We start from the raw sequence: 16519 nt of genomic DNA on the forward strand, positions 1-16519 counted from the left end.
TGTTGTGATGGTATTCAATCATTCCGATAGACTTAAAATTAGATTACAGTTTAAGTTGTATTTTAAGTTTAAATAGTACTACAGTTGTGGGGGTAAAAGCAGCTGTTCTAATATCACAATAATGACAGACACAAGCATCAATACTTTTATCTCTGCCCACTTTGATCTTTGGTACCAGCTATTACTCCTTCATGTTGGTTTAAAACATTTCTGCAGCGACTGGACTGATCTTGTCTCAGTCACCAGCACTGTGCTCTTGCAGTTGAATCATATGTAATTGTATTAACACAGTTCTCTATTGCAAATGCTGGTTGGTTTTAATTTCCCCTAATGATCAGAAGAAATTTACTGGAGATATTGAAGGTGTGTAGCAAGGACATTTGTAAGCTTTTCCCAAGCTGTTGGTCAGTTTCTGCTAGCTTTTTGGGTTGTACTTATGTTATGTCTCCAAAAATGTGCCTTCATCTTTGTGCACCTCTGGTTGCATCACTGCAAACCAAGCACTCGGGTTTATTTCTAGAGGTGTAGAATTGAAAAGTAGGGAAGTTATGCTAAGCCTGTATCGAACCTTGGTTAGACCACACTTAGAGTACTATGTACAGTTCTGGTCGCCATATTATAAAAAGGATATAGAGGCCCTGGAGAGGGTGCAGAGAAGATTTACAAGGATGATACCAGAAATGCGAGGGTATACATAGCGGGAAAGGATGAACAGGCTGGGTCTCTTTTCTCTTGAAAAAAGAAGGCTGAGGGGTGATCTAATAAAGGTCTTTAAAATTATGAAAGGTTTTGATAGAGTGGATACAGAGAGAATGTTTCCACTTGTGGGGAAGAGCATAACTAGAGGCCATCAATATAAAATAGTCACCAAGAAATCCAATAGGGAATTCAGAAGAAACTTCTTTATCCAAAGAATGGTAAGAATGTGGAACTCGCTACCACAGGGAGTGGTTGAAGCGAAAAGTATAGATACATTTAAGGGGAGGGTAGACAAGCATATGAGGGAGAAGGGAATAGAGGGTTATACTGATAGATTTAGATGAGGAAAGACGGGAGGAGGTTCGAGTGGAGCATAAACGCCGGCATGGACTGGTTGGGCCGAATGGCCTGTTTCTGTGCCGTATATTTTGTGTAATCCTATGTAACACTGTTATTTTTTCCATTTCCTACGTTATTTGAGTGGACTACCATTTAGTTGTGAATTATGGGTGGTCCCAAAATATGGACTCATGCCTCGGGCTAATGATTTGTTATCAATCAGATGCCAATACTTTCACTGCCCCTGAATGTTTTATGTCAAATTGTTGTATCACAAATCATACATTAAGTGTTGAAATTTGCAGCATTTTTATTGGGCGTTGCACCAATATTCTTATTCAAACCCACTGCAATTGGGTCGTGACTGGCAAATTTTATGGTTTTTTTTAATGTAGGACTTTGCCCACTGGCACATTAACTCACTGGCAGAAAGAATGCATAGAGTTGATTGTTCTGTGAATTCAGATATCTGTTCAAGTCACACAGTCAGAAGATCAATTTAGATACAACAGAAGGCAAAGTACTTGAATTACATTTTCTTTCAAGCATTTCCCTGGCTTCAAGTTCTCTCCTGACACATTAAATAATCAATTACTTATGTTCTAGTTATTACCTTAAGTAGTATTTGAAAAAAAATTGCAGAATCGTTCAAATTCCCTTTTAGAATCTTTAGAATCAAAACCTAATACAGGTTTTCTTCATGCAGTTTGATATTATCTGCTAATAGTTCAAATGCTGTATTTTACGTGCAGGATAGTTTTGATGAGGGGAGAGTTACCAAGATAATAGTGTAATACAATGCAAATCAATTGCGCAGTCTGGGATCTTTATTTATTTCCAAATAGCTTTTACAGTTATTTTGACAATTTGGAGCTGTATAATATCCTAATGAAAGCTATATGGGGGGAGTAGCTGAAACTCTTTGAACATTAATGCAAAATATGTTAGACAGAATCATCTAGTTTCAAAGGGTCTTGACACACTGCCAGACCTCCAACTTATTTACTGCACCAATTAACACCACACAGATCAGTTGCCTGCTTTGCAGACAGTCCTTTCCTACTTTAAACTCAATCGCTCCCTATTTTTAAACTTACTGACAACCCTGAATGTTGGTATCTGAGCTGATGAGCTGACCTAAGGACTCCAGATCAGAGGGCTAGCATGAGAAAATAGAACTGAACAGAACTAGAAGATTCTGCAGATAGAGTCAAAGGACAGAGAAGAAAATACAAAGTAGATTTCAGGGGATAGAGCTTTGAAAAAGAGAAATGACAGAACCAGAAGATTGTGAGTGTAGACACAGGAAATGGTGAAGGTCACAGCTAAGAGATGGCACAGATGGAGATGGAAGCTGAAGAAATAGTGAACTGGGAGTTTGTGGGGATAATAAACCAAGAGGAAAGACAGATAGAGAGAGAAAGAGTGATGGTGGAGAAATAAAAAAAAGGATGAACAAGAGTGTGAAAAAAGATGAAGAGATAAAGAAGAGTTGGAGAAACTGCAACAAGGAGAAAAGGGGAGAACAAGATAATCAGTAAATAAAGAGAATAAAATTGAATTTATAAAAGAAACAGATCAGAAATATTTTTGTTACTTTATATCATTTCATCAGAGTCACAGAGAGACAAGAGCCTTAAAAACTTAGCAGCGGTCAGACATCCCTCATAGGAAAACTCAGTACAGAGAAGCAATTGCCTTATTTGTTGGGTATGTGCAGGCTGCTAAACAGTATAAGTGTTGAAAATCATAAGATCCATAAAATACTTATAATTACCTTGAATTGATTATTTTTCCATTGAAAACAAAACAAGGAAAATGTCAAAAAATTCAATATATAAATTGAATGTTTACACCAATTTTGTCCTACAAGCATGATAAAGTGACTTGTTCACTTTTTCAATGAAAAATACATTAAAATACAAAAGCAATTTATTCATGTGCAATTTAATATATAACATTACAAAATAATATGCATATGTAACATATTCTGGGGGAGGAAACTTTGTAGCTATCAATAAAGAGGTAAGATAATCGGCATAAAAATAAATACATCTTGATAGCAAAAAAGGAAATTGCATTTGGTGTCATAGCAAATGACTTCTTCAAGGTTGAATGTTCTACTGTTTGATCAATATGAAGCTACTTACAAATCACATGCATTGATCACTGTAATCATCCAAAGGAATGTAGGGCAGTCACTAAAACCACATGCACTTAGTCTTAATTGCCCACATTAAAGCAATTATGTCTGCAAACTATTGCTGTCTAACATTATGCTTATTATTAATACCATCTCTTTACTTATATTGACATAAACTGTATTTACTGGAAATCAATCAAACCCTGCTCTCTGCCACACATTCAAGCTGCTGATGTTCTGAAATATTACCACAGTAATAGCAAAAATGTCTTCTTCCTCTGAATGTCAAAACATTTCTGGCAGTTGTAGTGATAACTCTGTTAACTGATAATGCACAAGCATTTTTATGAGCTTCTCCTCTAACTCTTGCTTTCTGTGATAATAGCATTACCAGAAACATATGACCTTTTAATGAACAGACTGTAAAATCATTTAAAATGTAGAGAATCATTTAGTAAATGTATTTGTCTGTATTCTTTCCAAAAAGACCTTAGTAGGTGCTTCTGATTTGTGTGTCTGTGTGAGTATGAGGGGGTAGATTTGTGCTTAATGAGATGAATATATCACTGATAGGATGCACTTTTTAAAAACATTTTTTATTGTTTTGCATTAATTATCAGCATCAACTACTCCAAATTTTGGTACTGCACGACTCTCTGTACTCTGTGATAAAATGTGCCCTAATCCCAACATCAGAGGAGCACCGCCCAATTACACCCATGCAATTTGTTTTCACTTCCTACAGTTACCATCATTGTGAGCTGTCCAGTAGCCCCTTTACATTACCCTGCACTATGATGCTGGTGACAGTAGCCCCAACCTAGACAGCAGTGGTGTAAGGTAAATGGAGCACTGCTGCTTCTGGAAGCACCAAGGACCATCTCAAGAGGTTCCTTTCCCTGGCATTTCTAGGGGCGGCCAAATAAAAAACATATAAATGCTCCATGCAGTTGGTAGCTTTGGTCCATACCATAGAGCCCCAAGGACCATATATAAATGGTAAATGAAAGTACCTATTATTTTGAACATTTACAAGCTGCTGACACTAACAGCTCTTGGTGTTCGGATTTCGAATACAGCCCTCAGTAGGTGCATGTGCTAAAAACAATCCTTCCCAAACTTCCTGGCCCATAAAATTCAAACAGGACAAACCAAAAAATAAGAAATAAGTACAAATAGGATACAGTTTCCTGAGCTTTGAGGGCCAGATTGGAGAGCACAAGTGCTGTAGGTGGCCGCAGCATCACTGCTTGAATGCACTGCACTAATGCATGCTGATCAAATCTTTACTGTCGTACAAATAAATAAAACTTGAGGGTATTTTTACTTTAAAATACTATTATTTATGCTAAACTGCCATGAGCCAAAGAATCACTTACAATTTCCGATATCTAAAAAAACAGTTTCTCTTTTGTCAAATGGCATAAGATGCACATCAATTCTACTGAAAATAGTATGTACAAATCCTGCATGCTAGAAAATACCCTAATGTTTTCCCCTTTATTTAAGCAAGGAAAGCTGCTTTGTAACAGTTACAGTTGTAGTGGAAATGCATTGTAAGTGTGCATTTACACACTATCCTTAGTGTTGCAGTGAAGCGCTTCACAGCGACACTAAAGATTGCGTATAAACAGAGTAGCTGGCAAATTGAATTGATCTCCAGACCTGCCTTTGTATTCCCAACACATGACAGTTTCAAACCTGAACTGCAGATCCCAGACTCCAGTGTAATTGAGGTTACTGCATTTTGAGTTTAGCAGAATTAGGGGGGAAAGAATTAAATTAAAAAGAATCCCCCATAGTCCGTCCCTTCTGAGGATAAAATTATTATTTTTTTTAAATTAACTGAAGTGTTTGGTGTATGAACACTGTGACATAATGGCATCACCATCAAATGAATCCCTGTGAGCTGAGATTACATTTCGGGGGTGCTGATGTGATTGGAGGGAACTTAGGAGTGAATGGATCTGAGTTCCACCGATGGAATATAAATGTATCCTTGGTGTGTTACAGAGCACACACAAACTAAAGAGTTATAATAATGACATAAACAGTAAGAGCAGAGCTTGAGCAGTTTATTATTTCATCTGAAATATTGGAACACGTTCCATTGTATGCTATTCTCTGCAATGCAATGAAACAATTATTTCTTACCATTTTCTCTTTCTGCATATATTTTTTTGCTGGCAGGAGTGTCAAGACAGACTCAATTGATGGTAGGCTCCTGTGAATAAATCATATGATTGGGCTAGAAGTGATGTTATATCATCTTGTTAGATAAGAAGTGATATTGGTATTTATTAAACTACCTGAAACAGACAAATATCATAACTCTACATCATAGAATATTTATTGGCCTGGAATTTGCAGTCAGTAGTGAATTGACGGCGCTCGCCGCTGACCTCAAAGAAAGCTTCCCACAAAGATCTAGCGATCTCTGTGGCGTGAATTTCAGCTCTCCCGACCTTAGTTTGACCCTGGCACCAAATCATGCAAATCTCCAGCATCCATCAACAGTGATGCCATCAAGCAGGTTGAGTAGCCAAGTGCATTGAAGCATTCTCACTGACAGCAAACCAGGAAGTAAAATGCATAGGTTCTCATTTACTTTTTATAAATTTTACAGAGCGAATTAAAGATTGGGAAATACACATAGGATTAAGTTAGAAGCTGAAATATCATAAACAAACTTGTTAAAAAAAAATATTTTAAAAACTATGTAATTCTTAATCATGTTAATTTGACATTCCACAAATATAAAATTAGTTTTTCAGGGCCAGAACGATTGATCAGCAGTCACTACACTGTTAAAAACCCAGTTACACCTCTTTCAGGTTTAACTTTTTCAGAGGGGTTTAACAGCAATGTTCCAGCATAATAGAAGGAGTTTTCATCCTTCAGTGTGACTTGAATTAATTGCCGGCTCTGGGGAGTTCCACGCACAACTGTGGCGGAGCAGGGAATGACTGACCGCAACTTCTGGATTTCCGCATTTATCTTCGCATGCGCTAAATCCTGAAGTTGCGGTCAGTTTCAGAGGGGTAATGATGGTGAACTCTGACAGTTTCACCATCATTACCACTGCAAAATCCGGACCATTATATCATATCCAAAATTATATTGTACAGTGTTTATTACATTAAGTTCTAAAATGCTATTTATAGCTATGAAAATGCAATGTACTTATTAAAGAATGTTTTACCTTGTTGAAAATGAACAGCAGTGCTTGCAAAAATAATCAGAATTTCTTCATCTTGATGCACCTGACATATCTTCTGTTGTCACTTTAGTCAATTTTTAATTTATCGCTCAGTTGTGTCTTTCTATTTTAAACCTAAAACCTTTTGTGTCAGTTTGTCTTGCGCCTTATCCTATTACTTCATTTAACCACTTCAATAGTCAAAGTGACTGGGGCTGAAAACTGAGCAGATCTCTCCCTGCAGCACCTTTCCTCACATTTCTCATTTAACCTCCTATCAAATCATCCTTTGTCTCACCAGTCCCCTCATGTTGCCTCTGTTATATCTGAAAATTTAACAGGTCACATGGGTCAGAAAGAATTAGAAGGAGATCATATTAGAACTGTTGAACTGACTTTTTAACATCTATGAATAGACCAATGCCACCATTTGTCATTACCTCAGATATCACATCTACTACTCAAACCGGTGATACCAGACAACCTTCCATTTAAAAAAAATGTATTTCTTTCTCTGACCTTTCTATTTTCTATGCACTTTCTTCCTTCTAATTCTATTTTGAAATGTTCCTTTCTTTCTCTTATTCTGCATGTTTCGGCATTTTGCCATGTTTCCTTTGTATTCATTTTCCTCAGCTATTGCCTTTCTTTTGAATGCTTTGTCTATATCTTTATTTTCCTGCTTTTGGCTACTTTTCATTATCTTTCGTTCTTTCTATTAGTTATAGTGCTTACTTAGCTTTAGAATCATACCGATGCTCTATTTCAGCTGGATTCTCATTGCAGTTATTGCCCATGCCCAGTGGATGCAGCAACATCTTGTGTTTTCTTTTGGCTTTCGCTGGGTTCTAATCTGACTGAACCAGCAAAATGAATGGGGAGATTTAAAAGGAGACTTTAAAGTGGTTGAAAGAGAAAGGGTCTAAGATAAGTGGATTTGAACAGAGAAGGTTCAGACAGGCCACAAACATCTTCAATCAGTGGGGGAAGGGGTTATGACACAGGGTGGAAAGGACTTGAAATGCCAGAGCATGGACAAAAGTGTTGAAAAAAAATCAGTGAGCAGCGAGGAAGTGGACAATGAATTCAGAAGTAGAAGCAGTCATGAAATTTGGCAGCGGAGCCAAGAATGGATGTAGGTGGCATAAATGCACAGAGAGGCTGAGAATGAGGAGAGGTGAATGAGGATGTAAATAGAGAAGCCAAAAATTACAAAAGAAAAGTCAAACACAAGGGCACTTGGTGTATGCTATATATATTTGTATATATAATCTATCAATACCTGATTAATCCAATACCTATACTGTCACTCAGATACTGACTGTCATGTTTCTGGCTATTCTCTATATGCAACAGACACTACACCAAGAGAACATAATCACACTCCTATTTGATGAGCACTAGGGCAATAAATTCATTAATCATCATTTTATGCCTCATCAAACCTTTTCCAAGCTGCTCCATGGGAGTTATACAAATTAGCCAGTGAAAAGCCAGTAATTTTAGTTTAGCTAGGTAAGTGCTTTTTGATTGCCTTCTTGAACAATGCTTCCCTTGACAAGCTAATAAATCAGTTCTTTCTAAACCAGAAGCGCAGCAAGTGTGAACAATAAGTTCACATAGTTTTGCCACTGATTTCAGCTAAAAAAAAGACCTAAGTGAATGGTCTAAGATCAAAGTCCCTAAGTTTATTGCAGAGTAAGGCTTTCTCCATCAAGGACAGCTAGTGAAGAGAAAGATTTTGTTTTATTATTAATGAACAGGAGAAAAAGGTCTGGTGACAAAAGGAACAACTGTATGTAGCTGAAATAGCAGCATTTGACCCCTGTGTTTTGTGGGCCACCATTCAGGCTTATTGTCTTGCTATTTGTAAGGGTAGAAAACAGAAGCAATATTGCAACTGTTGTATTAGGTGCCCTGCTGCGCTCCTGAAATATCTCCATTCTCACGCAGTTGGACAGGTGAGGAGGGGTGGTTACATACAGCTAGGAGATACTATTGTCAGGGTAACAAATTACCAGAGAAACTGGTAATAGAGACTGCATTTAATCTGCAGCCAATTGATTGCTTGACTGTTTCAGGTATTTGTGGTGTAGGTCTTGATTTGTTGGGTGGTTTACAGTAACATGAACGAAGCCTTGCGGGTGTGCTATCTTGTCTTTTTGAATTGCTGCCTTGACAGTATCATCCTTTCTGTTAGGCTGTAAATCATCTCACTAATCAGCTTGCACCAAGCCAACATGCATACGCTGGCACTCAGCCGGAGAATTTGTTTTGGAAGGCCTTTAGCAACAAAAACTGTGTTTGTATCAATAACTGTCTGCTAATGTCTCATGCATATGGATGTAAACCACAGAAAAAAACAAGTAAATACAGCGATATAGGCATTTTTGTAATAATTGCTTTTGCAGCTGATGCCTGATTGCACACTATGAGGTGAAGTGATTGCTTGAAGCTGCGACCAAAAGAGCAAAAAGTGCACACTGAAGAAACTTGAAACAACATTTTAATTCATCGGGTATTATCAGAGCATCATCTAGAGAAAAATTGATCTCTCCATAGTTGCCTTGGGTTCTCTCAGTAATGTTATTTCAGTAATGTTTAGCAGCTATCCTCCACAAACCACCACCTGTTCCACTGAAGAGCATGTCAATGCTTCTCTCAAATTCTCCTACATGCAAAAAACTCTAGGCTTCCTTTCAACAAGTCTAGACCCAAGGTATTTTAAGTACAGTTTGTCTCTTTGCTTCTTCATTAACTTTCCCTACACACATCACTGCATGCCTCTGAAAATAACTTGGCAAACTGGGAGCCGTTTATCTCTTTTATCTTGGGACCTGATCCAATTAAATAAGTGCACATTTACATTTGCATCCATCAAGCTTAAGCAAAGAGAGTCTGTGGTTTGCTTTCAGCGAATAAAAGCCTTCTTTTAGGAAAAGGGATGTCTGGGCAAAATGTGCCATTTTACCATTAAATAAAAATGTTGACTTTTATCTCTAAAGCCTCTGAAATAATACCTTGAAACAGGTGTTAAGAGACAGCTAGAAACTGGATAGTTATGAAAGCACAAAAATCAAATATTATCCTTTATTTAAACAATAGACAGTTGTGCTGTCAAATCCTTTCTGGCACTGTAGAAGTGTGCACACACATACATACATTATATAATAGATACACACATACATAGGGAATACTGTAACAGTTTGTCTTTGTGAGACAAGCAAAACACACATATGCATACGCAAGCACTAATTCCTCACTGTACTGTATCCTACCCTCTGGGATGGTGAATGTTACTTATGGTTCCATTCCCTAACCAACTATGTACAACAGCTTTTCAATGATATCCCCTTTGCAATATGACACATTTTATATAGCTCTCTAACCAGCTTTATAGAAGGAATCTAGTTTGTGTATTTATACTACATGTATAGTCTCCAGGCACATTGACTAGCTAATAGTTTATGGGACTCATACACCATTGTTGACACTATTTTGCAATGTTTGCTTACTTTACCCTTACAAAAATTGGCCCTTTCAGATTCATGTACAGCTAAAATATGTTTCTCCAAGATAAAGTAAAATGCAACCACAAAATAGAGTGAGAGATAGATGGAAAGAAATTAGCAATACTACATTGACACATAACTTATTCACTTGCTCTTGCCTTATCAGACTTAGCTTCTGGTTCCTGCATATATTTTTTTCCCTTCACAGTCTGCATCTTTCTTTATCATGACTATCTCACTATCAGAATGTTTTCACCCCCCTCTCTCCTCTCATTGATCTTAATTTGCCTCTCCTTCTTCCTATTCTGTGTCTTGCTGAATCTGTGCATCTATCCATTTCCAAGCTTGTTTCTCTCCTTCTCAAAGTTATCTGTCTCTCCCATTGTATCTTTATGATTCCTTTTTGTTGCTTTTTCAGAAGTCACCCCCTGACAATGTCTCACCACTGTTTCTTCATTGCTCTTTCTCTCTTCCTCCCTCCTGATTTGATATATTTAGATTATTTTATACAAGATGCTGCTTAATGGGAGTATGCTTACAGGTATCCTTCCATTCATCTGAACCTATTGCCGATAGGAAGATTTTAATTGAAAAGAAAATATTGAGGGTTTATGGTTGTAGTTTTGTTTAATGATTGCCAGCAGAATTTTAATTTGATGCCATGAATTCCTTTTGAAGGTTTGCTTTTATTGTTTTACAGTTGTTTCACTCTCCTTGAGAAATAAATTAATTGTTCAGAGCAGCCACTGAGATGGGGTTGATATGGCTGGAGTTAAACCATTGTTATTGAATATTGTCTGGTGTTATATAATTAGGAACATAAGAACATAGTAATTGTGGAATCAACCCTATTTGCCCCACAGCCAATTGATGAAATTATCAGAACCTAGGGTCACCTCCATCGCAGAGGGCAAACATGTTTTGATCCTACTACCATGTGATAACATCCATGACACAGCACGCTATATCTGTACAACCTCACAACAACAACAACTTGCATTTATATAACACCTTAAATGTAGTAAAACATCCCACAGGAGCGTTATCAAACATAATTTGACACCGAGCCACATAAGGAGATATTAGAACAGCTTGGTCAAAGACATAGGTTTTAAGGAGTGTCTTAAAAGAGGAGAAAGCGGTAGAGAGGTGGTGAGGTTTAGGGAGGGAATTCCAAAACTTAGGGCCTAGGCAGTTGAAGGCACGGCCGCCAATGGTGGAGCGATGAAAATCTGGGCTGTGCAAGAGTCCAGAATTGGAGGAGAGTAGAGATCTCGGAGGGTTGTAGGGCTGGGGGAGGTTAAAGAGATAGCAAAGGGGGCAGGTCATGGAGAAATTTGAAAACAACAATGAGAATTTTAAAGTCGAAGGGGGAGATATTCGGTACTTTAGCACTTCCAATGAGTGCCTCCAGGGGGGCGATAACAGGGCACTAATGACTTACCGCCCGGGCGCAGTGATAGTACCGCCGCCCGTGAAATTCACCTAGAGGTTTGTGGCGGTGGTAACCCCTAGTGCCACGATCTCCTGCGCCAGGAGATTGTGACATCATCCAGCTGCACAGCATCCTGGTAGTGCTCAGAACCTGAAATTTGGTTCCGCCCCTGCTGCATCGCTGGGCGATAACACCGACAGCTGCATGAGGCGTTGTTCGGGAGGCCGGGCGCTTCGGGAGTGGTAATTAAAGGTAAGGCCGCTGATCTGCAGAAAAAAATTGTTTCCATTCCTTAGGTTGCCATTTTTAATTGCCACGATTGATCAGCTTGGGACTGATCGTCACAGATCCCAGCTGCCATCGGCGACAAGGGACATCGTTGAAATGCAGAGCCTGCAGCGATGGCCCTTCCCTGTAAGGGAGGGAAGGAGCCTCGGATACCGGCAGCGCTGCAGTCACCATTGTGCAGCGCTGCACCTCTACCTCCCTCCCCCACCCCACCCCCCCTTGATTTAGTGCTCCAGAAGGGAAGTGGTAGTACTTGATTTAGCGCTCCACTTCCTTCCTGGAGCGCTATCACCCAATTTAGAGAAAGCTGCGAATCATTAGCGCCTGGTGCTAATTTTTCCAGCTTTCAAAATTTAGCGCCCCAAACGGGCGATACCGAGATTTTCCCCGGAGGTGTTGACCGACCGCAGCCAATGTTGGTCAGTGAGCACAGGGGTGGATGGGTGAATGGGGCTTGGTACCAGTTAGGATATGGGCGGCATAGATATAATAAAGATATAATAAATAAGCCCAGCTATTCGTAGTGTCATAACATTTTTATATGATGAGAACTACCTTCAGTTAAAATATAATGCTAGACCATAAATAATTTAAGTATTATTTAATCTATGGTCGCAACTGAAGGCAGTATGAAGAACAGCAGATTTCCACCGTGCCAAACAGTACAGATGCGCTTGCACCCAGGTGCACAGCTCCCGAACGCCAGTTAGTTTTTTTAAATTTTAACACAAAACAACAATGGGACAGTGAGCTCTTTGCTGCTATTAAAAAAAATTAAGTGAAGTTTGTAAACTTCCCACTCGACCAGCTGGGAAGTTTTCAAGGTTTGCTTTTTAAGGTTATACTACAACTAGTGCAAAGTCAAAGTGACGCTGCTTGTGTACACGTAGTTCAGGAAATTTCACACCTAACTTACTCGACGCAAGTCGCCTCTGTGCAAAACTAAACCAGTTCGCTTTGACGTAAAACGCACAATATAACAGATCTATAAAAGTAGCCAGATCCCAAGCAAGTCCTATGTAATCTATTTTTTGTAATAAATTTACAGTTCTCAGTTGTGTACACTCTTGGTATATCTGTGAACATATCAATACTTACAATACTGTGTCCAGTTGACTAGTTATGTACACATATATCATAAATCGACCAGTGTGATTAAATAGAACAGGGAACTAAACCTTACATTCTGGGCAAAAACTATCATGAGATCTTTGAAATTCTAGCCTGCAATGTCCATTGATAGGATCTGACTGGATCAGCAGTATAAGGACTATGCAGAGTGCTATCAAACAGCTGCAAGAATCACACACACACGCTTTCCTCCAGAGACTTGTGTAGGAACTGGAGAAACAAGGGGCTTGCCTATTTATTTTCGTTACTTTTCCGTTGGTTATCAAGCCTCCTTCCTTAATAAACGTGGACTGTTCCTTCACTAATCTTGTGTTTATATATATGTTCCTTCCTTGGATAGGTTTGTAAACACTTGTAAATCATATCGTGACAATCTATATCTAGGTCAATTTACAATTTTATCATAAATATTTAAAAGGCTTTTAACATTTAGAATTGCAAAATCGTTAATAGGTAACAACTCGGCTGGACAGTGTTGTACTGTACAGGGTATAGAAATCTAGAGGACAATAAACCATCCGTCATTAGCAGGTTCATTTTCACCAAGGAGTATCATTAGGAAGTGATTTATGCTGAATGTGCTCTAGCAGTTCTCAGCCCAGAGTTTGTCTTTCTCCACTCGAGCCAGCGCCAAGCTACAGAAACAGCTGGGCTGAATTTTTAGCGCCCATAATTAATTAAGAGCTTCATTCCCGGGATTTGATGATTAAATAAAGCAAGACCCTTATCCCCTCTGCGATTTCACTGAAAGTCTACTCCAGCCCAACTCTCCTGATCCCACGCCGGTGGCGCATGATAATCCCTTTCTGTGAGGGAAATGCCACAAGATTGCTTATAGACACACACAAAAGGTAAATTCAAAAAACAGCCACTTGTTCGGCAATCGCTTCTGTTTTCTCTCGGTTGCTGCATTTCTGCCAATTTTTTTTTCAGAATCGGAGGGGAGGAGGGAGGAGGCTCAGATGTATTAACATATTGCTCTTTTTTTGCGAGGGTGGGGGCGGCGCAGCCGGATCTGTTTCTGGTAATACTTGGTGTGCTGCCAGTCACAGATGTCCTTACTAATAATCTAACCAGGTCAAATAATAGGATTCCCTTTACACTTTTTAACTGAATTTGATGTTGTTCTGAAGTGGCAGACTGACTCTTGTCAGTGCCTCTAGTGGTTTGTTTGTGCAAGCTGGTATCGCAGAACTTGCCTTGTACATCTGGATAATAACAATAATTAACAACGTATCACCTCGTTTGTCAATAGATTCCTATTACATAATGAATTGTCGGGCTGTTTTATTTCTTCTTCTTAATCTGGAATCCATTTACATTTCTTTTCCTTATACCAGAGCACAGGCGAGAACAGAACGAGCAACAGAAAAACTACAAAGGCTGGATAAGGCAGAAGGAAATGATGAAAGACGCCAAGCCTAGATCAAATCAGGAGTTTGGTATGTAATTTTGGAATATTTCTCAAACAGTGAAGAATAGAAAGAGCTTAGCAAATTCACTCCTGGTCCCTTAGAGAGTTGGAGCTTCTGGAAGCTCGCATTCATGGTCACCCAACAGGTCCAGCCTCAGCATTTCAAGCAGCGTAGATAATGAGGCAATAATGTTCAAAAAGTGTCATAATCCATGTATAGGAACAGGAGTAGGCCATTCAGCCCATCGAGCCTGTTCCGCCATCCAATTAATCGTGGCTGATTTGTGCCTCAACTCCATTTACCCGCTTTTGCTGTGACAAATTAAGCACGCAAGATAGCTTTGTCACTTTAGTCATATTTACTTGTACAGAAACTTACACAGATTCATGTTATACATGTGTAGTCACCGCGCCTCAATACTCACCCATATAACCATTAGCAAGTGTTATGTAGCGCCATAATGTGCTCTGCAGCCCTGAGGACCTGTTAAACTTGAGTCTGCCTTTAATCCTACATTCAAAAAGCGCGAGATTAGAAAATGTCACTTTTGATTATTTTCCAACATAACAGCACTTGGATACACATACAAACACACACAACATATTGACCATCTAGCCAACTACTGTTCATTCAACCAACTAAATATTGTTCTCCAACAAACTACTTTCTATAAGAAAAAAAACCTCTGTGAACCTCTTCAACTTATAAATTGACACTTAAACAATCGATTGCTTGCGTTCACATTATAACCAGATATTAATTACACCTTTTAATATAAAAGTTTTTGAATCCGATGTATTGTTGCTAAGTCTCCATTTAGAGAAAGAAATAATTTGAAATAATATGACGGCACTCAACTAATTATCCACGAGTATTTTTGCAGTGCACATAATTCTCAATTGGACCACAGAGACCAATATATAATACACATAATATTAGTTATAATTTTTTAATAATAAAATGTATTGGTTTTCCAAGAAGCCTGGGGTCTCCGGATGGCGCAGAGCGCATTGTATGTACAAGGCATTTTAAAGCAATTAGGAAACAGTTGATGAAGTTATTAACTCTCCACTATGTAATTTGATTTACTTACGTTAGTGATGACCATCCATTCATTACCACACTAACAGGACTGCACTGACATACGCAATGCAGAGGCTTGCAATTCATTAGCAGCCGTCACAATTTTCCCATCCACGGCGCCAGTCAGCACTTCAAACAAAGTTTGTATTTGTTAAAAAAAAGTCTCGTTCGCCATCCCATCCTTTCTGCAATGTATTCTGTACGCTTTCTTAAAGCGGTCTCCCTGTTGGGTTCATGTCAAGGGTTGGGATCAGTGGAGATTTTCTCTCTAGGTACAGAAGCGAGTTTCCTAAATATGCTCGCAGGACACAGACAGACTAACATTTCAGCCCAAGCAAACCAGGCCCTTTGATCATCTCGATCAGCTCCAGATGGACTCGATTTGTAGGCCATTTTTTTTTAGTTTTCTCTCCAAATGATTATTTATGTAGTGTGCAAACGGCACCTTTTGCTCCCTGACGCAGACAAAAGTGTACAAGAGCTATCAGCTCACGCCTTGTCCGGATACTGAAGTTTATTTGGAGGCGGCGGCGATAGATTAAATAGGCAACTAAACTTTAGCAGTGTGGAGAGAGTGGGCATGCTCAAATAAGAAACAGCTTCACAAAAACGGAGCCGCTTAACCCAAGTATGCATAACAAGTTGGAATTGTACTTGTTTTGTACAAATAGTACAGTTTTGATAAACACAATAGCAAATGTCTAAGTGTTTCCACGTGCTAAGTGGGCTCTATATTTAAGTGCTCAGTAGGCTTTTTCACATTTAGTGTAAAATTGCATATAGAGTAACGCAGGACACCTTTATAACAGAGTTGGTTTTCAATTTCCGATTGCGTTTCTAATTGTGCAGCCCATCGTGTGCTGTAATTATTATGCACATTAACAGTGAAGCGCGGATCCCTTGGCAATGAGCAGGACTGCTTCGAATACTAATTGTATTCTTCTTTGGAAAAGAAACTAGGAGTATATGAAATATCGCGTAAGACCATCTAAAATGTATTGATCGAACTTGTACATTCTCTTTCAAGACACTGAGCCGCATCGTTAGACAAACACACTTCGAGATCAAGAGTTTTAAGTTTTCAAGAAGAGCGGTGAAGAATGTGATCATCATTGTGATAATACACCTCTGGAAGGGTTTCAACTAGTAAAAAGATACCGTGAACAACCAAGTGTGTCTTTTTCGCGCGTGTTGGGATGCTTTAAACACAATTATTATTGTTTAATATCTCCAGAACAATAAGAGGTCCCCCCCCCCCCCCCCCACACCCTCACG

Source organism: Somniosus microcephalus, chromosome 6 (assembly GCF_052327205.1).
Source record: "Somniosus microcephalus isolate GS21.2 chromosome 6, FLI_Smic_1.0, whole genome shotgun sequence".
Taxonomy (NCBI): domain Eukaryota; kingdom Metazoa; phylum Chordata; class Chondrichthyes; order Squaliformes; family Somniosidae; genus Somniosus; species Somniosus microcephalus.